The 27,386-nt window shown below is 41.0% G+C and overlaps 1 protein-coding gene and 1 long non-coding RNA gene across 7 annotated transcripts in view; one reads left to right on the top strand and one right to left on the bottom strand.

Moving 5' to 3' along the window:
- Zfp385b (zinc finger protein 385B) overlaps window positions 1-27,386 on the bottom strand; it is a 407,085-nt gene that overhangs the window by 340,716 nt on the left and 38,983 nt on the right. The gene's annotated exons all lie outside the window — the stretch shown is intronic.
- Gm35431 lies at window positions 13,925-26,347 on the top strand. 3 transcript variants are annotated; one of them, XR_001783383.2, is made up of 4 exons: window positions 13,925-14,089; window positions 17,392-17,540; window positions 24,951-25,178; window positions 26,075-26,347. It is a non-coding gene; the product is annotated as a predicted gene, 35431 (long non-coding RNA). The 3 variants fall into 3 exon arrangements; XR_001783384.2 differs by lacking the exon at window positions 17,392-17,540; XR_374743.4 differs by lacking the exons at window positions 13,925-14,089; window positions 17,392-17,540 and adding an exon at window positions 22,567-24,278.

Genomic DNA, 27,386 nt, shown 5'->3' on the forward strand with positions numbered 1-27,386 from the left:
AAAACTACCTTCTCCTGCGAGTGGCTTCGAACAAGGAAAGAGTCAGCACTCAGGTGATTTCCTCTAAACCTGCTTCCCACCTTAATTTGTAAAATAAAGGAGAGTTGATGATTGGGCAGATAAAAGGGAAGGTGGAACAGAAGGTGGAAGAGAAAAAGGAGAAAATGGAAGAGGGAGACACAGAGGTGGAGGAGGAGGAGGAGGAGGAGGAAGAAGAGGAAGAGGAAGAGGAAGGAGAAGGAAGAAGAAGAAGAAGAGGAGGAGGAGGAGGAGGAGGAGGAGGAGGAGGAGGAGGAGGAGGAGGAGGAGAAGGAGAAGGAGAAGGAGAAGAAGAAGAAGAAGAAGAAGAAGAAGAAGAAGAAGAAGAAGAAGAAGAAGAAGAAGAAGAAGAAGAAGAAGAAGAAGAAGAAGAAAAGAAGAAGAAGAAGAAGAAGAAAAGAAGAAGAAGAAGAAGAAGAAGAAGAAGAAGAAGAAGAAGAAGAAGAAGAAGAAGAAGAAGAAGAAGAAGAAGAAGAAGAAGAAGAAGAAGAAGAAGAAAAGAAGAAGAAGAAAAGAAGAAGAAAAGAAGAAGAAGAAGAAGAAGAAGAAGAAGAAGAAGAAGAAGAAGAAGAAGAAGAAGAAGAAAAGAAGAAGAAGAAGAAGAAGAAGAAGAAGAAGAAGAAGAAGAAGAAGAAGAAGAAGAAGAAGAAGAAGAAGAAGAAGAAGAAGAAGAAGAAAAAAAGTGGAACAGAAGCAGATGGCCTGGAGAAACCTCAAGTTCTAAGGGGTCTCAGAGATGTGGAAGATGGTAGTGTAGGGCAGATCTGCCCAATCTAGGCACACAGCATGTATTCATATTAACTGAGTTGTGTTTTCATTGCCGGGGCCTATTTGGGTTGGAGATTTACCGCAACATAAACTAATACACAGGGGATTATAAATCTTGTATAAGCAAATAGCTATCCTTGTTTCCTTCAAGATCATAAAGTATAAATAACATCTCTATATTTAAAGGTCTAGAAGGGAATCTCAGTTTCATTCGCTTCCTTTGTTTCTAGGGTTAAGCAATCTTAATAGCATTGCTAGGGCTGTTGCTGTGAGTTGTCTCTGTGCAGTGCTTTGCAATAATGAAGCAGCAGTGCTCTTGCTCTGTTTTGGCAAACTTTAATCAAGGATACGTGTTTTACTTGTAGTATTATATGTATGATTGAGCTAGCATTACATTCTTATTTGGAATAATTGTATTTCAGCTTCAGGAGGAATCCCTAATCTAGCTAACATTCTGCGACCTTCACTGTGTCTGGAAGTTGGTCAACAGCTATGTAGCGAGCAAGAAGCACGGCTAGGCATGAAGGAAGTTTTTGCATTTCAACTGAAGAACAGATGGCTATAGACAATACCAATTCATTTCCTTTGTTTCCCATTGAGACAGAAACTATGGAAGGTTAATTTGGTTGCCCTTGCTGAGAATGTGAAGAAATACATTCACCCAAAACAATTAAATCTGGAGAAAAGTTGGAGCAATTATCTGAACAACCATTGGCCACCTAGGAATTGCATGTATTTTAAAAATTAAATTAATGGGGCTGGAGAGATGGCTCAGTTGTTAAGAGCACCGACTGCTCTTCCAGAGGTCCTGAGTTCAATGCTCAAGCAACCACATGGTGGCTCACAACCATCTGAAATGAGATCCAATGCCCTCTCTGATGTGTCTGAAGACAGAGACAGTGTATTCACATGCACAAAATAAATAAAATCATTTTATAAAGAGATTACCAAAGCAAAGGGGAGGGGGTAGGAGGGGGATGGTTGGGGGATTGTGGATGGGTAATTGGGAAGAGGGATATCATTTGAAAAGTTAAATGGATAAAATAATTTAAATTTTTTATTCTAAAAATAAGAGATTACATTTATTTTTAAAAAATTAATTAATATTTTTATACATGCTAGTGCTAGGCAAGTGTTCTACCAGAGTGCTATGTCCCGGACACTTAGATTGTTTTTACTTTAAGTTATTCATTCCTGGGAAGGTATACAAGTTGGCTCCATCCCAAAGAAGTGGAAAACAAGATGTCTTTATCAGTCAAAGCTTTGCAAATCACTCTAATTTAGCGTGTGTTCTACAGCCAATCAATGAACCTCTTCAAGCACAAAGCCTACCCCAGTCATTCTCCAGGCTGCTACTTTATCTAAAAAGGTGCAAATGGCATGAATTGTAGTCACTCCAAGAAATAAGGAGGACTGTGTTTTGCAAAAGACTTTGCCAACTTGGGGTTTTAAATTTGCACCTCCAGAGAGGACTTAAATAAGATGCTCTGATGGCTCACAGAGGACTTGAACTTTCATCTTTGAAAAGGTTTCCTAATCTCCCCTGGATCCTCAATGAGGGCACTCTCCCCCTGGGGCATCATGAGTGTTTTATCTGAGGATTGTTTCATATTACTGAAGATGTCATTCCCTACTCGCTGTAGGTTTCCCTCCTCCTTTGTGCACATGCATAGCAATGAGCCCCTCACATTGGGAGCCACTGCCCACCCCAGCCCACCAGCAGCACCACCAGTGAACACACTGTGCCAAGGAGAGCCTCTGAACAATTAGGGTGAGCCCCAACCCCTGAGCTGAGCTTCTGCTTGCTCCCTGTCTTGTGAGGAAGGGGAACAACTTGCCTCCTTAAAGAATCAGATAGTGGCTAGGATGGCTTTGGAGCAGGCTGAGTAGTTGGAGAGCCTCTCATTTAGCCAAAATGCAAATTACAATGTTCCCCCAAAAGACTTTAATCTGGGCAAAGAACTGATCAAGAAAATGGGAGAGGGGGAAGTGTAAATAAAACAGGGGATTCTGTTGCTTTAAAACTCCACCCCTTGTAAACTGCTGGAGCTGAGCAGAGAAGGGAAAGCTTGGAGCCCAAAGGGCAACTTTGCCGATGCAATGGCAGAGATCAACGTATTCCATCCCAGCATTTCAGGAAAACTGAAGGCAGTAAAGTACAATTTCTTCATAGAACTCTGGTAAGTTCTAAGAATCACAGGTAATACGTGTGAAATGACTGGAGCATCTATCTGTTACATATATTCCTGGTCTGTACAATTTTCATGGGTGTCTCACCTAAAATTATCTATCACTCCCTGGACCCACGTTATCTGGACGCAATTCCAGAGATAATATTTTATCCATAAATCTTTCAGTATGCCTCTAAAGCATGTGGATTTTTCCAACATGGTATAATGAGGCGATGCTGTCACACACTTTGAAGGGAAGTAATAACTCCTTAATATCATCAGATATGCAGTCAGTGTTCGTCCCCCAGCTGTTGTAGGCATACATTTTCCTAGATATTTGTCCACTTGACATATGAATAAAGTCTAAGTCAGTTGATATCTCTGAGACTATTTTAGTCTATAATTGCTCCTCACCTTTTCCCCTCTCTCCGTTTACTTGTGGGTGAGGCAGCTTGTTGGTACTTCAGAGCTCCCCGGGGCTGGGTTGTGCTGATTGCAGCCCCATGGTGCCTTCTAACGCCCTGCTTTGTTTTCCTTTTCTCTCTGAAAACTGGCAGGCAGATCAAGGCTTTGTCACACTGTTGTCACACTGGGATGTAATTTTCCACACTGATTGATCGCAGGGAGGCACACGAAGACTTTTGTCTCTCTTTTCATGACAATATACTTGATGGTCATTACCAGAAGCCATTATTGCAAAATGGTAATATTCTAATTCTGTCATTCACTCTTCATTGACTAGGGAGAAGATGCCTACAAGGAGAGAAAACCACCTCACCAAGTCTTAGTGATCCTGGGGTACAGGTCCTGTGTGAAAGACGATAAAATGGCGGTTTCCCCTTTAGTTATTACCAAATGCTGAGAAGATTCTTTTGAAAACTAGTGGCCACTCATGTATTCATCTTTTAGTGTCATTAAAAATGAGGATTTTTTGCTGGGCGGTGGTGGCACATGCCTTTAATCGTAGCACTTGGGAGGCAGAGGCAGGCGCATTTCTGAGTTCGAGGCCAGCCTGGTCTACAGAGTGAGTTCCAGGACAGCCGGGGCTACACACACACACACACACACACACACACACACACACACACACACACAAAACCTGTCTTGAAAAATAATAATAATAATAAATAAAAATGAGGATTTTTAGCACATCTTATTACTTTTGTCTTTGATTTATAATTAATTAATGTCCAATTTGCAGTATCTTTCAGTCTGAATAACATACCTAGATCTTGTCTCCCAAAATACCAATTAAGTAATTAAACTAGTTATTTCTGTTAAACTCCCAAATTTTCCCATATTGATATGTAAACAGTTCTAAACTGCATGCAAATTTCCTTTCTTCTTTTCTTTTAAGCAGTGCCTATCTTTTTAAACGTTTGTAATAGGAACTTTATGTGGAAGTAGCTTGGATTCAGAAGAGCCAAAGAGAAATGTGAGCTAAGGGCTGAGCAGCTGTATCACTTCACTGTGTGGATCTTGTGTTTGCTCATCCTCGAGAGGAAATGATCCTGACACGGCGTTGTGCTATGTGAAACTGGAATAACTATCCAAAAGCAGTGTGGGAACCCCAAAGGGCTCTGCAAATGTAAAGCATAATATTCATGGAATTAAATATCTGGTTTGCTAAAATCCAATCTTAAAGCTTTAATTTGTTAGTTTAAAATGGAGGCACCACGATCGTGAACAAGAACTCTGCAATTATTGGAGCTGTGGTTGGAACCCGTTTGCCTGAAGAGAACTCAGTTATAAATATCTGTCTTTGGACTTGACATTCAATTCTGAGATGAATCAAACATGTTTCAGAATTTTAATCTGACATCCAAGAGCTAAAACTCTGAAAGCAGATAAAGCATTTTCTGAGAAAAAAAGCAACTTGTTAATCTCAAGTGCCTTTTTAATTCCAGCAGTGATTATTCAATGTAGAAAATACAACTTCAGATAGAAACTCATTTCTGAAAATTTATCTCCAATGCTTATGCATAATCTAAGTTAGAGAAGAAATGCGTCTATATTTTATAAGAAAAATAAAGCTAACATTCATCTTTTTTTCTTATAAAACTTTTTAAGCAATCATAAACCACAAAGAAATGATGTATCGCCCAAGCTCCAATGTGGAAGACTAAATAAAGCACTAAAGCAAGAGGATAAATACGAGGCTTGCAGCACCACATGGAAAGGTGTCAGCTCTCAGCCATTCAAACTATCCACTCCTTCCAATAAACTCCAAGTGTGACTTCTACTCATAACCAACGGTGTAATGTGTAAATGTGCCTGATTGCTTTTAACCAGAGATCTGTCTGAAGGATTAAACTTTAAACGGCCATACCTAAGCTTATAAGCAAACGTCAAAACCAAGACTACATATAGCTCAAATTTCGCACTTATCTGTCATGTGTGTTTCCATCTAAATCCCGCGTGCTGTTAGCACTAACATCTCTAACCAACCAGCCGTGTCCTCTCCTATCACTGGGCTGGAAGAAGAGCAGAATTTGGCTATGAATTGTTTCAAATGCACACAAAGACAGGGGAGGCACTGGTATCTGGTACCAGACTCAACACCAGGCACCGGTCCTGTTTACACTGCCTTGCCTCCACAGAAGCCCTTCAGAGCTGACCACAGATTTGAGGCGGAGTTCCACATAGAGCTGAGACATGCTCTTACATGACCAAGGTTGCTACTTTCACCTAACAACCACCGGTTCGGTGCTTTCCTTTCTTACCTAGTGCATAGTGAAGGTTCTCAGGTCCTTCAAAAATCACTGTGGATTCAAACTAGCATCCCAACGGCACACGTTTCTTTCGCAGGAAATCCCTCCTTTTCTTTTAAAATGTATATCTTCAGACCCTAATTTTTTTTTTGCTATTTACTGTTGTTTTTAATTTTTATTAGATATTTTCTTCATTTACGTTTCAAATGCTATCCCAAAAGTCCCCTATACCCTCATCCCCGCCCTGCTCCCCAACCCACCCACTCTGGCTTCCTGGCTCTGGCGTTCCCCTGTACCTGGGGCATATAATCTTTGCAAGACCAAGGGCCTCTCCTCCCAATGATGGCCGACTAGGCCATCTTCTGCTACATATGCAGTTAGAGACACGAGCTCTGGGGGGTACTGGTTAGTTCATATTGCTGTTCCACCTATAGGATTACAGACCCCTTCAGCTCCTTTGGTACTTTCTCCAGCTCTTCCACTGGGGCCCTCTGACCCTAATTTTTACTAGGGGTTTTTGTGCTTATCATCTGGCTTAATCTCAGAATATTTTCAAATATTCCCAATGCCTTGACCTTCTGAGCCATCTCAAGGTCCCTAAGAATACCTTTAGTGTGCTAGAATCGTAGTGATTGGAACAGGAGCATTCTCCTGCAGAGCATGGAACTGCTGCTCAGAAGCTGTTCTGTTAACCTGGACCAGAGACAGTGTCAGGAATTAAAATGGCTCCATTACACTCTCCCACCTCAATATGTACTCCCAAAGACAATCTGATCAGCGGGCATATTTGTTGACAAATATTCCCTCCCCTAGCAAAGCTCCTAACTCCCTTCTTTGCACAAGAGACCAGGTCACATTTTTAGAATATCACTTCTGGCATTTGCACCACTACATGGTAAATCCCAACAGGACAGAAATTGTGCTTTATTGAATTTTGCATCTCTAGAGTGTAGCACAATGGCATATTTAAAAAACCCTGGGAGGAAAGTGCAGCAAAATGAATGGCTCACACATCCCACAGTGAGAGCAGGACTCAGGAGGCAGGGATGTCATTATTCCCCCCCAGAGAAGTCTTCCAATACATCTGTAGTGAAATCTCAGCACCATAGAACAAGAGGGATGGAAAGTGGTGAGACGCAAAATTATAGAGCATCTGAAGGAAAGAGAGGGAAAGGTCACGGGAGGGGAGAATCTGGGGGAAGAAATCATATACTTTCAAGTAAGAAATTGCTCTGACATACTGAAATGCAAAGGAAACCAAATTGTAGTTAATAAGAGGCCTTGGGCCCATCATTCTGTCTTTGCATGGGGAAAAAAATCTCGGGCTGATTGGCAGTTAAGACATTTTTCAGTATTGTCGGGACTGAGATTACCCAATTCAATCCATGTTTAACCGTCTTCATTGTGCAGAACGCTGAAATCACATACACTTCAGCTTAAGCTCCGCTCTTCTTCTTCTAGCGTGAGAGGTGAGCAGCTGGCTGCCATACTGAGCAGAGACCCTGCGAACACACACTGCTCATCCCAACCTTTAAAATATGCAGCCCTCTTCACACCCTTCTCTTTTGCATCCCGTTGGGAATGTTCCATTATGTAATTGAAATCATCTCTGCCGCCACCCCCAGCCCCCACCCGACACATTCCTTAACGTCACCCCTCCAAGCCCCTTCTGCTGCTGAGTTGCTCTTGTTTCACTGACAACATCAACCGCGTCCCCACTCTGAAATTCACATCCTGTTTTTACGTCGTCATAAGAGAAAGGCTTATTTTAGATAATAATTTACCTTACATTTCATTCCTTGTTTTGAAGTGCCCCGTGATAAAATTAAAACAGTCTCAATCAGAATCAAGCGACCAACTTTTTTAAACAGCCTCCATCTGTCTTGGGAAAATCTGCCTTGCTAGAGATGTGTAGATGAATTTTAGCACAAATTAAACCTTACAAAAATCACTCCTAAAGTATTTTCTATGAGTGGTCCATGCTCTGCCCTTACATCACCCTCTGATCATGAAAAACAGCACAGCCATTTTGAAGCTGAATGCCCTCAATGCGAACAGTCCTTCTCATACACTGCAAATCTGTAGACCAGGTCCTGAAGGCAAAGTGACTGGGCTCAGGGAAGGCGTCTGGTAAGTGTTCCCCATGAAGTTCCGCTGTCTGTTTTAAGGTTTGCTATTCTGCTGCCCTTCACTGCCAACCAAACGCCTTAGCAGACAAACCTCTGGATCATGGGGCTAAACACTTCTAGCCTTAGAAACCAACACCAAATAAGAACCCACAGCTAACCCTTAATTACAGAGTCCTACTCATGAGCATTTTACAACAGTGACGCAATTAATTTAATTTTGGAATGCTCTATCGAGAGGAATGCTTTTATTGTCCATGTGTCACAGATGAAGAAACAGACGCCCAAAAGGTTTCAACAATTCGCCTCAAGTCACGCACGATTTGTTCAATTCGGAATCTAGTTTTCACGGCAAGCTGGTAATGGCGTGTCGTAAATGACCCAAGATGTACAACTTTACGCCACAAGTTGCTCATCTGCTAAAGTAAAACTACTCTTTATGAGTTTTAGACTAATTATATTTATCTTATATGTAAGAGTCTGCGCACATGTATGTCTGTGTACCACATGGATCAAGTGTTCACAGAGGCAAGAAGACGGTATTGGATCCCCTAGGATTACAGTTACAGACAGTTGTGAGAATTGTCACCCTGTCAGTATTGAGAATTGACCCTAAGTTCTCTGGAAGAGAGTCAGTGGTCTTCACGTTGGGTCATATGCCCAAGCCCCAAGACATTCTTAATAAATATGAACATAGCCCAAAAGTAGTGTTATCTCAGTTAACAACAACTAGAAAAGATAACATGGCTTGAGATGGAGTAGTATCATTCCTGAGAAATGATAAGCGGTTGAGAGTATTTTTATGTGTACTTGAGTATATTTACCTGACGTTTAAACAAAGATTTCTTTTTAAAAACTGTACAATTATTAGATGTTAATATAAAATTGTTTTTAATTCAAAAACTTTTCACACAAATGCTTTTTCTAAATAATAGACTATGTCATCGGTCTCACATATTGAGAGTTGTAGGCTCCTTGAGATTTTATACAGTATCATTATGAAACCACAACCAATACACAGGTTCAAATTCCCAATATGCAGAACAATAGATCAGGAAGTTATCAGCCTTTCATTTACTGAATACAAAGTCTCAGACTGGATCCTATAAAAAACCAAGAAAAGAAAGTCCTTGTAAAAAGAGGTTGGCCTCTATTGTCAAAAGAAAAAAAGAAAAAGAAAAAGAAAAAGAAAAAGAAAAAGAAAAAGCGGTATCGGGGCATTTAATAAGAACTAAACATCTTTCTGGAGCCTGAAATGGCCATCTCCTGTAACCAGGTGAGACTTCCAATGGAGGGACTGGGATACTAACCCAGCCATTAATCCTTTGACCTACAATATATCTTGCATACAAGATGTGCAGGGGTAAAGATAAAGTAGAAACTGAGGGGATGGTCAACCAATGACTAGCCCAGCTTGAGACCCATGAGAGGGGGCACACACCTCACCCTGTTAATGATATTCTGCTATTCTTGGAGACAAGAACCTAGCGTAATTATCATCATAGAGGTTTCACCCAGCAACTGATGGAAACAGATGCAGAGACCCACAGCCAAATATTAGGAAAAGGTTGGGGAATCCTGCAGAAATGGAAGAAGAATGATCGATGGAGCCAGGGCGGGTCAAGACACCACAAAGATAACCTAAAGAGTCAACTAACCTGGGCCTATAGGGACTCATGGAGACTGAACGTTCCAACCAGAGAGTACACGTGGGACTGACCTAGGCCCTCTGTCCATATGTATCAACGGTACAGCTTGATCTTCTTGTGGAACTCTAACAGCGGGCACAGAGGTTGTCTCTGACTCTGTTGCCTACCTTTGGATCCCTTTCCCCTAAGTGTGCTGCCTCATCTAGCCTCAATAGAAGATGACCTCCCTAGTCTTACGGCAACTTGATATGCCAAAGCTGGTTGATATCCATGGGACGCGTGCCCTTTTCTGAGGAGAAAGGAAAGAGGGGTGGATGGGGGTAGTGAGAGGGAGGGACTAGGAGGAGAGGAGGGAAGAGGAAGCTGCAATCAGGACGTACCATAAATAATTAAAAAAAGAAAGAAAGAAAGAACTGAACATCTGTTAGACAGGCTCCTTGGTGTGGAGAGTGAAAATTCCCTGAGGTGATGCATCACAATAGGGCTTGATAATAAAACTGTCTCTGAAAATGAGAAGGACAGGTGTTCTTTGTTAGGATAAGACTGAGGACGAATCTGAGGGCCAACCATTCAGCTCAGATCTGGATCGAGGAACAAGGTCCGGTCATGATGTATTTAGTTGACACACATGCTCGCCACCACCTCTGCCTTCTCTGCCATCAGCACCGTTTTCTGCTTCCAGCTGTTTCCTTCTCTTGTTCTTTTCTATTCCAAGATTCTCCCATGGGGGTTGCAGGGGGCGGGGAGTCTGATCACTAATTTTCTTACCATCTTGGTGCGGTTCATTGCTTCCACCACCATGACCATCATTAGCATCTGGAATGTAAGTACATGTTTGACCTGAGACCTCTGGATAGGGCAGCTCCACTACTGACTTCAGAGAGATCCCTAGGCTGCAATGGAGAGATCACCATGTGCCAGTCACAGGGACACGACCATCAGAAGGCTAGTCAAATGACTCCAGTTTCTTTCTCCGGGCCCACATTCTTTACCATGGTACACATGATCTGGGAATCATGACTTGAAATGTGCATATTTCATAAGCCATAGAACCTGCATGGTGCAGTGGTTAACCTTTGGAGACACACACACTGTGTCCAAACTTAGGCCTGGCATTTACTGGGTTGTGACCAAATGTAAATTGTAGATGTGTGGAAAAACAAATCGTTTTATATTCAATCTACGGATGAGGAAAAGCTAGGTCTCCCCATCTAGAATATTGAGATAATGGCAGGGTGGAGTATGGTTCAGTGGTTAAAACGGCTGCTGTGCAAACACAGGAACTGAATTTGGATCCCAGCATCCATAAGAAAGAAAAAAAGGCAGGCTGGCCAGCTAGGCAACCAGCCAGCCACCCAGCTAGAGATGGAAGCCTATGCCGTGAATCCTAGCATCGAGAGGTGAAGACAGAGAGTGCCGTGTGCTCATTTGCCAGGCAGTTTTACCTACTGGTTGGTTCTAGGTACAAAGAGACACCCTACCTCAGAAAATTAGGGTAGACAGTGGCAGAGGAAGACACCCAATATCAACACCAGGCGCTTCGGCTGTACCTCTAACAGTGGGCTGACCTTACAGAAGCATGGGTTAGGTAAAACTGTGATACTTAATAAAACTGAATAGCAGGTGCTTGCTGAAAGCTAGTTTATAAACTTCTCTCTATATTTAAAGTTGTTCATAATAAAATACAAAAACAAAGGAAATATGGTATGACAAAGAATATTCCAAAAATAAAAGACAAGGGGGTGATTTGCATATATTTCATCAAAGCCCTTTTTGGGAGAAAAAAACAATACCTTTACGGAAGCATCCGTGGCTGTGTCTGGGTCCTTAACTTTGATGGGTTCTATCTTGCTTTAGAGACCCAGCAAATAAATTGTTTCTACTGCAGCAATAACATTATAGTGTTGCATAAAACAACAAATAAGAATACCCAAATATGTATTATGATAAACAGGAAAATAAAATTAGCGACAAATCATTTACAAAAATAATACTAACATCCTGTCTATCCTGATGTGACAATCTTTATGATAGGAAAGATAACAGCAGGTAAAACACACAAATGTTTTACCCACATTTTTATAGAGAATTGGTAGTTTCTCTTCCATGCAGGAGGTAAAATACCATTCAGGATTAATGAGCTGGAAATAGGTTAATAACTGTGAAGCTGAGATCAGTGCCTCTATAATACCAGATAAAGAGAATCTCACAGATGTAAAAAAAAAAAATTCACCTTATGTCACGATTTGAGTTTACTGGCCTGCTATTCTGCATTCAGTTCTACCACCAAAGTGTCTGCCAAAGAGTGACCTAAGTCAAATCCTGACTCATGAAGAAGGACAGACAGCAGGCACAGAACTCAGCATCAAGAAGAAAACCTGGGCTTCACCAAGTCTTTCTACTCTTTTCACTGTCTATCTCATCTGCCAGTATTCTTATATTCTTTATACTTACATGCAAAAAGAGCAACTATCAAATTTATGAGTTGAAGAGAATGTACCCTTTCTTGGGTCTCTTCCATTCCATCCATAAGAAAGAAAGCTACACATCAAGTGATTTTTTACATAGTTGCCAAGAACACACATTGGGGGGGACATTCTCTTAAACTCATAAATGTGATAGTACTAAAAAAAAACAAAATGAGAAATACTGATACAGAGGTGTGGAAATGGACCTTTACCTCACTGTTGACAGAAGAATCAACTCAAAATAACTAAAGGCTTTAAACATGAGATGTAAATTTATAAAATTACGAGAAAAAGGTGATCAAAGACTCCACAGCATAGACAGGAGCAGAGATTTTTTAGGTAGATTTTTTTAGAAATGGTGTCAGAGCACACAGTTGAAAAAGGAGGAGGCAGAGGAAGGAGAAGGAAGGAAAAGGAGAAGTGGAAGAAGAAAGAAGAAGGAAGAGGAGAAGCAGCACCACCACCACACCCACCACCAGATAAATGGGATTCAGCAAAATGCTTCTCCTTAGCACGGGATACCATTAGTATAGTAAGGACAAAGCCACAGACTCGCAGACTGGCAAAATCCGTTTCCAAACCATGCATCATTTAAAGGGCTGATATTCAATATATGCAGAGAACTCCAACTATTCAGTAACATAAAACTATTAAGATGGGCAGCGATCTTGAATAGACATTTCTAAAAAGAAGACAAAATATGGCCAACAATATCTAAAAAAAAACTGCTCGACATTCCTAATCATCACAGAAAATCAAATCAAGGCACAAAGGAGTATCTCACACATGTTTAGATTGGCTATGAATAAAAAACTTACGTTTAACAAATGTTGTCAAAGATGTGGAAAAAACAGACCTTTCATACATGGTAGTATTATACATTAGCAAAAATGTTTTAGAAAACAGTATGAAGGATACTTTAAAAAAAATAAAAATAAAATCACCGTAGGACCCAGCATTGCCGGTAAAGGATCTGCATCCAAATGAAGTAAAGTCATGAACTGAAGGGACAGCCACAGTAGCCAAGACAAGCAAATGTCCATCAGTAAATGAAAGTGTCGTACCTATACACAACTGAATGCTACTCAGTCTTAAAATATGGAAATTCTGTCATTTATGATAATGCAGCTGAACCTAAAGGACGCTACGTTAAGGGAAACTAGCTAAGCGGAACAAATGTCACGCGATCTGACTTATATGTGGAGTATAAAGGGGTTGAACTCAGAGAAACGGCATAAAGGGAGAGTGGTGGTTATCACCTATAGAGGAGATGCTAATCACAGATATAAAGCTACCGTCAGAGAGGGGAAGAAGCTCAGCTGTTCTGTTGTACAAGCTGGGCAGAATTAAAACAATGTGCTTTGAAAGTAAAAAAAGAAAGTATAATAAATTCCTCACCACAAAAAAATAAAAAATAAAAATGTGGGGAGCTGGACATGCTAATTTTTTCACATATTGAAAGATATCAAAACCCACAAATATATGTAATTACTGTTTATGTCAACTAAAAATAAAACTTTAAAAAGGAAATACACTAAACATGACTGAGATAGGCGATGTATATAAAACATCTTAGAAAAATCAATATAGAGGGACAGAGCTCAGTCATTTGATTTTACTTTACACAAATGATAAAAAACTGAGCCGTGTATTCTACTACAGATGGGATTTATTTTTAAAGAGATTAAAAACATCTGGAAGGATCACTGAAGAAAAATATTACAAAATGCAAATTTATCACAGAAATTTTAGAAAACCTTATAATCAAGAGACATTTGTAACATGAGCAAAGAATCTATCTTATCTGGATAACTAATGGTTTCTGATGACTCATAAGTAATCATAGCCTTGAATTATTCAGAAAAAAAGGCATCTATTCAATATACCTTGATTAAGAAGCAGGGGGAAATGACTTTAAACTTCTGGTTCTAAAATTAATTTGGAAAACAAATCTGTAAGTATTTTCTTTATAAAGTAAAACTAAACCAAGTGTGCTATCAGTAGTAAGTCACAAGACAGGCATAATAATTAAAACAGTGGAATGATATCATGGGGCAGATATTTAAATGAAGAACCAAATGGTCTCCAGACAGAGACTTCCACAGAAGAGAGTTGGCGATATTTGATAAGGAGCGCCAGATACCAACTCATCACCTAGTAAGTAATGTCAAAGCACAGGCTCGGTATTTTAAATGCTGACTATTTAGGGAGATAAACAGTTTCACGTAGAAACTGCATTTTAATTTTAAAATGTAACATATTATGTGCGTTTGTAGATGTTAGTGCCTGCATGTGTATACAGCTGCCCTCGGTGGCCAGGGGCTTCAGTGCGGGTGGTGAGCACTGCCCTGCGTTCTCTGGAGGAACATGCACGCTCTTATCAGCTGAGCTGTCTCTCTAGTATACCCTCCACCCCCAAATTGTCGTAAAGGTCGCTGTTTTATAAAGGCATGCTTTAATCACAGGGAAAAATGATTTTTAAAACAAAAGCAGATCTTAAAAATGTAAATAACATCTACTTTTATAGTTACCAAGTCTAAGTGTGAGAAACTCACCAAATTTAAAATGCATGAGAAAATAAAAAGAAAACATGGGTTTCACCACCACCAAGGAAAACTTTGGTTGTATTTTATGTGACTTAAGCATGTGTATATGTCAATATTCCATTTGATTATTATATAAAATGAAGCATGTTTCCTTTGTGATTTGAAGTTTTTGTTTGTATTCAGCATTTTTTTCCATTTCAATCAGTATAAATACCTGCTATCATTATCATTTCTACAGCCTACAAAATGTTTCAATTATTTAATAGAAAACCCTGCAACTAAAACCAAAGATTATAAAAAGTTTCTCTTTGAACTACTTAGCTCTAAAAGCCAGTCTTGGAGCTCCTCCCATAACCCCTAATTTTAATAGTTTTTTAAAAATTGCTATATTAATTGATAGTGCTGATTCAGTAAAGTCATTTAATACCTGGAAAGTTCTGACCAGCTAATCACGTTTATATTGTTTCCATATATGTGTGCAGCATGTATTTCTATATACATGCATTTGTTTTGCATTTTTTGAAACTTAATGATGTTATTAGGCTTTGGAAAGTGTTATTAGTTGCTGCTTTTTAAAGTTACCCCTCCCTGATCTTTGATCTATAGTCTATTTGGAACTTTTCAAACTGGCTCCTAGGAGTCCTTCATTACATTATTTATAAATTAATTTCTATGTATCCTGAATGTTTCCCCTGCTTGTCATCTGTATGTACCTGCAAGTTTTTACATGACTGCTTCCCAGTTAGTCACAATTCTCATGACATGTCCCTGGGCCCCCTACCTTTATAAATATCCACTGAAACTCATTCATGTGCTCTTCTGTATGTTAGCCTTTGAATCCACACTTGATGGTTAATCTTCACTGTCCACTGGACTGAGAGACACCTAGAGGATTAATAGAGCTGAGCTCTGAGTATATTTGTGATGGCAGATTCGGAGATGATTAACCCCTTGGTGGACTCCTACAACAATGGCATTGTAGGGAGATAGTTGTGATGGTTTGAATAGAAATGCCCCCAAAGACTCATGTGTTTGAACGCTTGTTCCATAGGAAGTGGCACTACTAAGAGGTTTGAGTAGACGTAGCCTTGGAGGAAGTATGTCACTGTGGGGGCGGGCTTTGAGGTCTCACACGTATACAAGTTCCACCTAGTGCGGCACACAGTCTCTCCTTGCTACCTGAGGACCAAGATGTAGAACACTCAGCTTCTTCTTCAGACCATGTCTGCCTGGATGCTGCCATGCTTCTCACCATGATGATGGTGGACTAAAGCTCTGAACCTGTAAGCCAACCCCAATTAACTGTTTTTCTTTATAAGAGTTGCCTTGGTCATGGTGTCTGTTCACAGCAGTAAAACCCTAACTAAGGCAGTAGTAAGAGGCAGGAGATGAGGCCTACTTGAAGGATGAAGGTCCCTGGGGTCATGTCCCATATTGTATTATTGTATCACTTCCTATATCTCTGTTTCTGCTCCTTGTCCATCACGAGCTGAACGCTCTCTTCCATGTGCTTCTAGCACATGATGTTCTTCCTAAGGACAGTGGGCCGGGCTCTCAGAAACCGTGTGAGCCATAATAACTAGTTCTTCCTTTAAAACGTTTCTCTCAGGTTTCCTGTCCCAGTGATAAGAAATGGACCAATGCACTTAATAACCTGGAGACACATTTAAGCATGGGGTATGGAATTTAATTCGAACAGTGTTTCCAATTTTGAGTGTTTGTCCCCATCCCATTCTTTACAATCATCGCACACCAGTTCCACAAGTCTGGTTCAGCCTCTTTAGGGGCTATGACTCCCACACTAATTTAATTTTAAATTGTTTGATTGCCTAAGACCTTTAAGTCAATGGAAGTATAAAAGTAAAAGGCTACAAATTATAAATATGTATATATCTATATTATATATATATTAAATATTACAGGCAAGTGGTTGTCAAAAGGCACGTGTTGAATTCTGGAAGTCAGCAAAAGCTGTAAGCACATTTCATTTCAGTGGAGGGCATGGAAGACGGGTAAAGGACACGAAGGGAAATCCATTAGAAAGGAAAATAAATGACCCCTGCAAACATGGAAAAGTAATGTGTGTCCTTTAGTGATCAAGTATGTTTAAGCAGTGACACTAAACTGCCCAATTAGCAAAGAGGGTTTCAAAAGCAATGTCTTAGGAAGTCCTCAACACTGAAGAGACTCTGAGAACACGCTTCAAGTTCCCAGCAAGCACAGAACGTGGCAGAATCATTTTATTAAAAGAAAGCAGTATCTAGCCAAGAGTCATGAAACCATACAGATCTTCTGACTCAGCAATCTTCTTCTGCTAGGAACTGGAAAATAATCTTAAATATAGTAAGAGATTTATGTACAAAGATATTCACCCTAGCTTTATTTATATCAAAAATAGAAACTAGGTAGAAAAATCCAATAAGGGAATGAACATATAAGTCATACCACAAGCAGTGTCACACAATCCAGCTTTTAAAGCAGTTATTTTCAAACTATCCAGTGGCATGTGGAGAGCATTGCAATGTGATACTAGAGAAATAGAAGGGAAGTTTCTAAGGTCCAGATACACTTGGATCTTTATCAAAAATACACAGAGAAATAGCTGAGCGTAAACACAAATAATGATCGTCTCTGAGAAGTCAGATCATCAACGGTCACTGCAGTCTGCATTCCTCATTTCCTTTCAAATGCTCTGCCACATCACTATTGTTTTGATGGGAATACAAACTGCCTGTGGTCGTAAGATGGAAAAAATGTGACTAATATGTTAATGAGCACATGAAAAACAGGCCGCCTGCGAGCTTGAGAGCTGAACAGTGGGTGTCACAGCGATGCGATGTGTAGGGATGGGACCATCTCAGGGCAGCCACAGAGAGCTTTACAAGAAGGCCGTCTTCCCTTTGGTACTTGCAGGAGGACGGCACAGAACGGGGGATGGATACAGGTGGGCTGTTCCACAGCTTCTAAGAGCAGAACGCTGGACCTTACAGGCATGTACTTCTACAACACTCGCTGTGTACAGGCTCGTCGGCTGAGACCAAGGCGAGCACAGATGAATGACGGTGATTAAGAGAGGGAAATGGAGGGGGGGGGTTTAATTAAAATCGCTGAAAAAATTGTCCTATTTGTCTTTCTAAATACAAATTTCATGGAGATATGAAATTGTAGCTAAGGAGTGCACTGAGTTGGTAAAGTGCCAGTCTCAGTAGTGCAACTTAGAACCCCAATACTACAGAGGCAGAGACAGGAAGACCCCTGGGCTCCCTGGCCAGTCAGTCTAGCCTGCTGGGAGAATCTGAGCCAAAGTGAGAAGCCCTGTATCATAAATCAAAGTGGGTACAGCCTGAGGAAGGACACCCAAGGTTATCCTCTGACCGCCATATGCAGGTGCACCTACACACAGGTGCACATAAACATGAACATGTGTGTGCACGTGTATGTGCATACAGATTATCAAATCTTTCAGTTTGGGAACTCAAAAGCAATTATTATCCTATTTACCATAAAACTATTCTATTAGCAAAACTATGTCATTTTTTTTGTCATTTACTTGATTTGCTGACTTAGACTCTTCTTCACCCCAAATTTCTCAAACATGAATATCTTCTACACTGGAGAATCAGGGGCCAACTCCCAGTCTTAGGATTATTTGCTACCTTATCAGTCTATGACACAAGTAGAAATCACTCTGTTTCGTGAACATAACTCATTTGCTTCTGGGTTGTTGCCATTGGTACTTCTACTGTATCCACCTCACACTCCTCTGTTAGTTAGTGCCCTCCATGCCTGACTGTGAGTTTTAAAGTCCTCTGAGGCGTAGTCTCTAAACATCTTCCCCACATTCTCTCATCCAGGCTCATGACTTAAACACACTGACAATTTATAAAGCACATGCAGGTATGCACACACATAAGCCTGCAGTCTCAATAAAGCACACATCATACATGCAGGCGTGCACACACACGGGCCTGCAATATCAATCTCTTGCCTAAACTTGAACCCATAAGGAGTTTCCCACTGTGTTTTAATTATTACCGAATGGTTGATAAGCAAACCCCTATGTACTCTTCCTCCTGAGTTAAAACACAGCTAGCAGGTAACTCCTCCCATCTGAATATTCTATTTGGAGGCTTGACATCATCCACAGGTCTCCGGACATGCCTGTTAGGAATGGAGCTGTATGTTTTATATATCCAATGTCCAAGAAAACTCCAGGACATAACTGCTCCCCACCACTTCCAGGTTACTGCTAGCCACTGGTCCTCGATGACAGCTTGCCCACCAGTGCTGTCCCTACCTGTCTATGCCCTCCATAGTAGCCAGACAAATTCTTAAAAATGGGTAGGTCAGATCACATCCATGCCTTCTGTTCTGACTCTCTGACACACTATTCTCTTCAAAAATGAAAGCCAAAGTCCTATCAGCCATAAAGCCTCCCATGGCATGCAGCCAGTAGGACAGCATCCTCTGCTCAGGTCTCCAGATGGGACAGAAACACTTTCTCTGAGACAACAAACAGAAGCTCCCTCAAGTAGAAATGTCTGCCTATCTTCTATGTTCAACTATGAAGATCAAGATAGGGGCCCGGGTAAAATAACCTTGAGCAATTACCATTCCTTCCAGGATATAACGGGCTGTGTTCTAAGGGCCGTTCCCTCGCATCGCTGCTGTTTTTACAATCAGTGCACTAACAGACTATGTGATTTATGGGAGATTTCCTCCCCTTTATTCATTAGTAACAATGTCGCAGAAGGATGAGCACAAGATTCCCTTGAAGAGAGAGGCTTGGCACATGATGTGTTCCAGACGGTGCTTTTCAAGCCTTCACACAAAAATGGAATTTTCACTGTCAAGGGCAGTGGACACCTCAGCTCTGTTGAAAGTAGAGGAATGCACACTTGCCACTAGGCATTCACGAGTAGAAACCGTCTCTCAATTCCATCAGGGCAGCCAATGACACGCTTTCAGCCCCAGTCTCTCATTGAGGTGCTAAGGTATACTACTGCCTCGTTACACGCTATTTCTTTTTTAATATTTTATTTTTAATATGTGTATAGGTTGTGGGGGTGTTGTGAATGTGCACGTGGTGCCCACAGAGGCAAGAAGGCACCTTCTAGAGCTGGAATATCAGACTGCCATGAGACAGCTGTGCTGGGAACCCAATTCAAGTCCCCTCCTGACCTACTTCACCAGCCACACATGCTTTTCAAACTAGCCAGTGCCAACCACTGAATGCAAATACACAAGAACATGGTCTGTCCTATGACAAAGCAAAGATGTTTTCAAACCTCATGTAGCCTTTGCCTAGCTTTCCTCTAACCCCACAGCCTCACAAATAGGATGAAAAGTAACTTTCTTGTCTACTTGCTTCATGTGTTAGAGAAAGAGGGGTTCCCAAAGATAAGAATGTAATAAGAAACGAGGCCTCACCAAGACCATCAGTCTCATCCCAAATATAACTGCACGAAGTAAGTAGGATGAACTAACCACTTCTAAGTCCAAGATCAAGACAAAATAATCAGAGCTCCATTATAAAACAGTGTGTGTGTGTGTGTGGGAGAGAGAGAGAGAGAGAGAGAGAGAGAGAGAGAGAGAGAGAGAGAGAGAGAGAGAGAGAGAGAGAGAGAGCAAGAGAGCGCTTAAACTTTGCTGTGTGGCTGGTCTTTCTTTTCCTATCCCCCTCCCCACCGTGCGTGCGTGTGTGTGTGTGTGTGTGTGTGTGTGTGTGTGTGTGTGTGTGTGTGTTGTAGCATACTGTGACAGTTTGAATGGATCCACCTGGGTATGTTGGCATGACTGTGTGTGTGCCTACATCGTTATGTGCACATGTTGCCTTGAGTGTATCTGTGTGTACATGAGAAAGTATGTGTATGCTACACACATTTTTACTCTGTATGCTCTGGGGGAATCACTTGTATGTGCCAGCCTGAAAAGGCAAGAACTTATTGGGAAAAGACAGAGGCCTGTGTATGTGTGTGAAGATTAAAGGAGCATGTGTGTGACTCGGTCCTCATGTATTGGAAGAACCTAGGAGTCTTCCAAATCTCTGACTCCTGTGTGTTGAAAGAGCTTTCTGAAAATTATGACAGTACACTTTTACTAAAACCTGCCTTTCCTTCTGCATGCCTCCAAAACATCTACTATAAATCATACGTGAAGAATGCACCACAATGATCTGGTATCCAGTTCTGGACTTCAGTCAAATGCTAAATGTTCATATGCAAGCAAGATGCTTTTTTCTCTTTCAGCTTGAAACGGCCTGCTCTAATTATTCTCCCTCACTAAATGGCTCTTTAAATAAGTATTACAATTGATCACAGTATATTGATTAAACATTTCATTTTAAATTCAAGTTCAACTGAAGTAATTTTTGACTAATTAGGGCTAAATCTCTTGATAGTATGAGTTGCACATAAACATAAAACACACTGTGAGCCGAAGTGTTTGAACATTTAGAACGAAGTGCCATGAAACACAGGCATGGCATGTAGACGGATGTCTTGTATTTCAGTGTGTACAGTACCCCTCAGGTCAGTTCATTTTGTCTTGTTCTCCAGAGCTGAGTGAGAGAGACAGATCACACTACAGCCCCTCACCATTGAATGCCTAAAGGAAAGGATGGTGCTTTTAGCTATTCTTACTTCTGAGGAAGAGCAATTCGCTTTGGCTCATGGTCTCCGAGATCTCAGTTCACGGTCACTTAACTGCACATCGCTGGGGATCCTTTTTCCCATTGGTTCTTAGTCCCTTTGGACTTGGGACTTAAAAGGAACCAAGAAGTTGAGCAAAGTGGAAGGTGGGCTGATGGCTTTCTGTCTGTCGTGGTCAGCGATGAGCTGGTGCTATCCAGAAACCAAGGACACGCCAAAGGCAACGGCTGCATTCATTCTGTCCATGCCAATAGCAGATGCTGGAATCTTTAAGGGCCTTGCATAAAGGCCCTCTTCACTCCATCTTCTCTTCAACCACATTATCCTATCTCCTATCACCACAAGTCCTATCATTTTCTTGTGACCTCACTGAAGTAAGGGTAGGGCTGATACCTCATCTATGTTACATCCGCCCTAACTCCAGCTGTGTCTTTGCTGCTCTTTTTACGACTAAACCAATTCTTATGGGTAACCAGTTTGAAGCTCACAAAAAGACAAAGCCCAGAAGTGGAGGAAACACCATCAGATGTTCAGGCCTTGACAGTAATGCTGGCTGATAGCTCTTATCTGCTATAGTCTTTTCACCTGTCCTTCCTTGTACCCACCCAAAATTGTGGAACTGTATTGATATATTATGCCTATATACTTTGTACTGTTAAACTTACATTCATTTATTGGAGGGCAGGTAGGTGCATAGCAGGTACATGCTATGACACTTGAGTGGCGGTCAGAAGACAACTCATGAGGGTCCTTTCTCTCCTTCTACTAGGCAGATCCCTAGAAATAACCTTAGGATATCATGTTTAGCAGCAAGCACCTTTACCCACTGAGCTATCTGACTGTCTCTAATTATTTTTAGAAGAAAGTAATAACAATCACTTAGCATTATAAATACCTATTGGTGCATTTTTATGCAGTATATAATTTTGACATGTAATTCTATTCTTTAAGTATCTTCTTGAACATCCATAGCTGTATTTCTAATTTTGGTGGTCTGTTTATTGTAAAAAGGAACTCATGGTTTTATATAAGCATGGCTGGTAGATGCTTCATTTTGAGGTGAAGTTTAAATCTGGGAAAGGGGCGTTAAGAATGGAGAATCCAATGAGGTCCTTAACTACCAACATCTAGCCAGTTACTATTCTTTCCGCATGTCTATTCTAAATGCACAGTTTCCCATTTAACCTATTTCCCTTAATACAAGATGGTGAATGGAACTTGGAGCAACTGTTTGGTTTTTTTTCCTTTTACTACCCAAGATATGAATTCAAGAAATAACTGCCAAACTTTACAGGGAATCTTCAAGTCATGCTACAGCTGGCCAGCAGACAAATTCCCAACTGTCAACACAGGACACAGGAGTACAAAGGGTCTGTGTGTGTATATAAAAAACAGCTGCATATATTATAATACATACTGTGTGTGTGTGTGTGTGTGTGTGTGTGTGTGTGTGTGTGTGTGTGTGTGTAGTTAGGTACTAATCTTTCTTCACTTTACTAGTTTGTCAAGAGGCACTTGGTCCAAGAGTGATTATATAGTTACACCCTTGTTGCTGGCCTGACACACTAGTGATCCCAATACTATCTTGACTGTAGTTCTCACAGGCCTACAAGGAATACATCTTAATTCTTATTATGTTAATTAAACTGTATACGTCATAATTGAGTTTCACTAATGTGACAAAACAGAATGCAAGGAGGGAGTACTCCTACAGCATCCAGAAACACACTACTAAAATAGCTTTTAACAACTGCATATGCTTAAAAGTCAGTGTGGTGTGTCGTTGCATTGCATACTAAGTCTCTTCTTTTTTAAAAAAGGAAGAAGTTCATTATGTTCCTTTTTTGAGGAGACATGGTCCCCTCCAAAGGAGCCTTAAAGAATTCTTATTATTTAAGCAATTTAAAATCTTGGCTTTCCATGAAAGAAAGTAATTTCCTACATAATAGATTCCTAAAATGAATACTATACTGAAATAATAAATTAAATAAAGTTCCACTGAGCACAGTGGTTTACCCAGGGCAATGGGAAACAGTGGGCAAACACTGGCTTTGTCCCCTTTTGCAGCTTTCATTTTCAAATAAGATGTTCTCTGTCCCTGTTAATGATGTGTCTTTCTAATATGAGATTCTTCTGCTGTTTCGAGTCCTTAAATTAAGGCCATATAGAATATCACTTCCCTAGCAACCAGTTTTTTACAGGGAGCCACAGACCTATGCAACCAACTTATTTTGGTAAAGTACTTAAATGTTGAAAATTTCATAAGATAATAATGATTAAAAATGATAAAAAATATTTTCTGATTCAGTACAGCCCTGATTGTAGCACTTACACAGGCCAAGGTGTCCAGTCAATATAGCAGAGCCTTTACATGCACAGAAGGTGTCAGAAAGACCACTGCAGCCTGAATGTCATCGCCACACACAAACCCTAAGAAAAGGCCTCCCCTTGCCTTCTAATTTTAACCTACAACTCCCGTTATCATGTAGTTCCCATCTAGGAATAAACATAGGAAATATAGTGAACCCAGATGTCGCTCCTTGAGTGAGAGGAGAAAGATGCCAGGTCAGTAAAAACTTAATCATTGCACAGTTTTCCACTCAAGAATTATTCTTTTGCACACGTGCACACACACACACACACACACACACACACACACACACACAGCACATTAAAAACAGAATTCTGGGCTTATAAAAATAAGCACAATATCAGTCCTGGGCTCTTTGTAAAAATTTCTAAAAATGGGGCTTTGAAGACATGAGACTTCTTTTTAATTATATAACTTGGGATGATGTAAGGGAGAGGGGGAAAGCTGGTTTCAGCCCAGTTTTGAAAAACATTCTTCTTAGATGGCTTCTGTCGTCTTCCGGGGGCTTGGGAAGTAGTAGTGCTCAGGCACTCGGATTCATAGAGAACCAAAAGGCAGCTTCGTGCCAGCTAAAGAAAAGTTGCAGCTGACTAGCCCCACTGTGGTGAAAGAGAGCAAGTGAGGGGAGGAGGAGACCGGCTGTTCTGTGGGATCCTGTCTGCACCAATCCGATCCCATCACCACAGAATACGGCATCAAACCGTGACGCTTCATGACGGCGAAACTCAGACAGGGACATCTTCATTACAGACACGGATAAAGTTGCTTGCTAAGGCTAGGTGAGCTTCATTTTATACCTATCTTTGCCAGGTCAGCCAAAGACACCAAGCCAAGCTCATTTTGGATGCCTTGGTTTTTTTGTTTTGTTTTGTTTTTGTTTTTGTTTTTTGGTCAAAACTGTGTTCCCCATTCCATCCTATCCATTCCCACTGTCTCTCCACGTTCTGGGGCATTCTGACTGAACGGATCTCTGCTGTTTCTATTTGTTTCTTTTAGATTTTACTGTTACTTCTGTTTCCTTCACTTAATACTCAGACCTTCGGTCTTTTGCCATCGCTCACTGAAGAGCATGCTATTTTCTTCTCAATAATAATAATAAGAAACCCAAATCACTGTACTCCAGTTAATTCATAAGTGACACAATCACACAGCTAGTTTGATGAAGCCACTTAAACACACTCACCATTCACAGGCCCTGTAGATGCCAGTGAAAACATCTATTCTGTTAGCTCTAAAACAGAGGGGCCCCACATAGGGACTATACTATCAACTGCACTTTTATGCGCTGACCTACCACTGGAGATCTTCTTAAATAAAGGCTTTCAAATATTTATAAATCAAGGGATTCTCAGTTATTTTCAAATAGTGTATTTAGTTGAAGGATCTTTGGTCGCAAGTGATTAAAACACCAACTCAGAGGTTCAAGCAATAAAGGAAATTTATTGTTTCAGGTAACCAGAGACTCTGGCTGTTCAGCTACCCTGTCACCAAGGCCGCCTGCACGCCAACCTGCTGAACTCAGGTGCTGTATCCAGCCCGAGGCTTTTAGAAAAACTTTGCAGGATTCTAATCACCTCTGAGGCAACAGCTTCATTTGTTACCAGAGGGAGAATGACATCCTACCCCAGGAAGTGAAGCTAGCGCACACGATGGCTTACAATGAAGGGACTCTTCTGAAGGTGAGGGCATCTGTTACTCGGTCTGCACGGTCGGAAAATGGTAGTAAGTATTTGGAAAAGAGGAAGGATTTTGATAGTTAACCAAATACGTTAGCTACAAAACTAAATCTCGGACACTTACTAGGTTGCTGCTTCTGTTTTCTACTCTTTATAATATCCCACACAGAAGGGCACAATATTCCCCCTGCACAGATTCAGTATGTATAAAGGAACTAGTGAGACACAGAACAGAGAATGAACACTGATTAAATCCTTGCTAGAGTAGCAATACATCTAGGAATTTCCAAATAAGAAGAAAATCAAATTTGTGATTCGCATATGATCACAGCGGGCACTTTAAAAGCTCACTGTGACCACAACTCAAACCTATTCTTCCTATTGTTGTTTGGTTTTTGCTTCTTTATTTTAGTGTACTTTACATTTTCATCACATACCAAAACAACATTTGGTTCTCTAACATTTAAACCCTGGCTTCATAATTCTGTTACAGAATTTTTAATCAGATAAAAATATGACCCTTAAGTAAGTTAACATGTGTGCTGTGCTTGTCTGCCAGGAGGTTTCTGGACTGTGACCTTTGGTCCCTAGGGTATCATGAGAATGCTCACTAACTCTGCTTCAGACAACAGTCTGTCTGCTTTCAAATAAAAACACAAAGGTGTTCGAGATTTCTGTTATATTCTAGAAGAGATGAGCTATGAAAGCTCAGATCAGAAGATACTAACTAGGTGTTCCTCTTTGGGGAAGTAAAGGAGAATCGAGTTCTGTCTCTCACTTGGAAGGCACACGGTGCCCAGGCTAAAGTCTCAAAGAGAACTCATTTGAGGCCGCAGATGTTGAGATTTGGGGATTTGGATTAAGATTCATTATCTTTTTTTCTTAATGCTCTTTCCTAGACCAATCAGTGACCAGGAGGTATTTGCAGTCACTGGACATTGAATGGACTCGAATGGCCTTGTATTGTAATACGATCGGATTATGTCTAGTCCAAATGCTGTCTGTCCTCTGCAGGGCAGACAAATCCTAATCCCCCGCTTACGGAGACAGAGCCAGCCCAGCCCCCAGAAGCTATCAATTCTCTCTTTCCAGTTGTTTTCTAAGTGACAGAAAACAAACTGTACACTCATCCTTTCCTGAATTCAGACGAAGAATAAATATTGGATCCTCTTGGTCTGTGTAAAAGCACTTCACTTCTTGATTGTGTAAAGCATGCCATGATTCGTTAAAACTTTTCCTGCTAAAGGACAAAGAGCTACGGAGTGAGCTGCTCAAACAGAATAGAGATGAGTTCCAAAAACCCTTTCATTTTGTCTTTTCTAAATGGCCCGGGGATTTATCTGGAAGCTCAGATCTCTATCAATCAAGTAGCAATAATGTTTTAAAGCAGGTGACTCCCTGAACATGACTCATCGGACCCTTCTGGAATGGAAATTCCTGGCTCGTTATGCAGTTACACTGTCAAAGCCTGCTTCCCCCAGATCCAATTAATTCTCAAGTAAGTGGGAGGGTGAAGTACTGCCAGTGTCCCATGCCCTCCTGAACCCTGCATTCACCGCCTACCACCTCAGGATGTCCCTCCCTCTCCTTCCTCCCGAGATCCTGGAATTCAGTCAGTGTCCTGATGCCAACCCCCACAGCTCTGCGGGGTTTATTGCCACAGTTTTGGGGACCCTCTGTGTCCCATCCCATGATGAGGAAATAAGTGTCTAAAACCAACAGGAATTGAAAAAAAAAAAAAACCAAACAAACAAAACGAAGCCCTGAAAAACTAACTGGCCCGAATGTAGCGACCACTCACACAGAACAGCTTGGGGTGTGGAACAGCTGAGCAAGCATTCAGTCTTTAGAGCAAGGGAGATGAGTTTTCTCAAGTACTCAGAAGTGAAGGATATTTTTAACAAAGACTGATAGTGCTGTATCTTGATACTACCCTATAAAGCCACAAATAAAACAGCAACAAAACAAGAAAGAGCTGTGATGGGGTCAGGGGTCAGGGTAAATGTTGAGAGTGGACTTTGTTAACAGCAAAAAGAAACCATCATGGCTTGAACTAAATCACTTGACTCAATCCTTGCAGAGTGCTCAGACATCACCTACTCAAGGCCTATCCATCTCTAGGAGACAAGGCATTCCCATGAGTGTCTCAGAGCTGCGAGGTTCTCAACTAACGCCAGTGCAGAAGGGCACTGGATCTGCACCGAAATAAAC

The sequence above is a fragment of the Mus musculus genome, chromosome 2, assembly GCF_000001635.26.
Source record: "Mus musculus strain C57BL/6J chromosome 2, GRCm38.p6 C57BL/6J".
NCBI classification, from domain to species: Eukaryota; Metazoa; Chordata; class Mammalia; order Rodentia; family Muridae; genus Mus; species Mus musculus.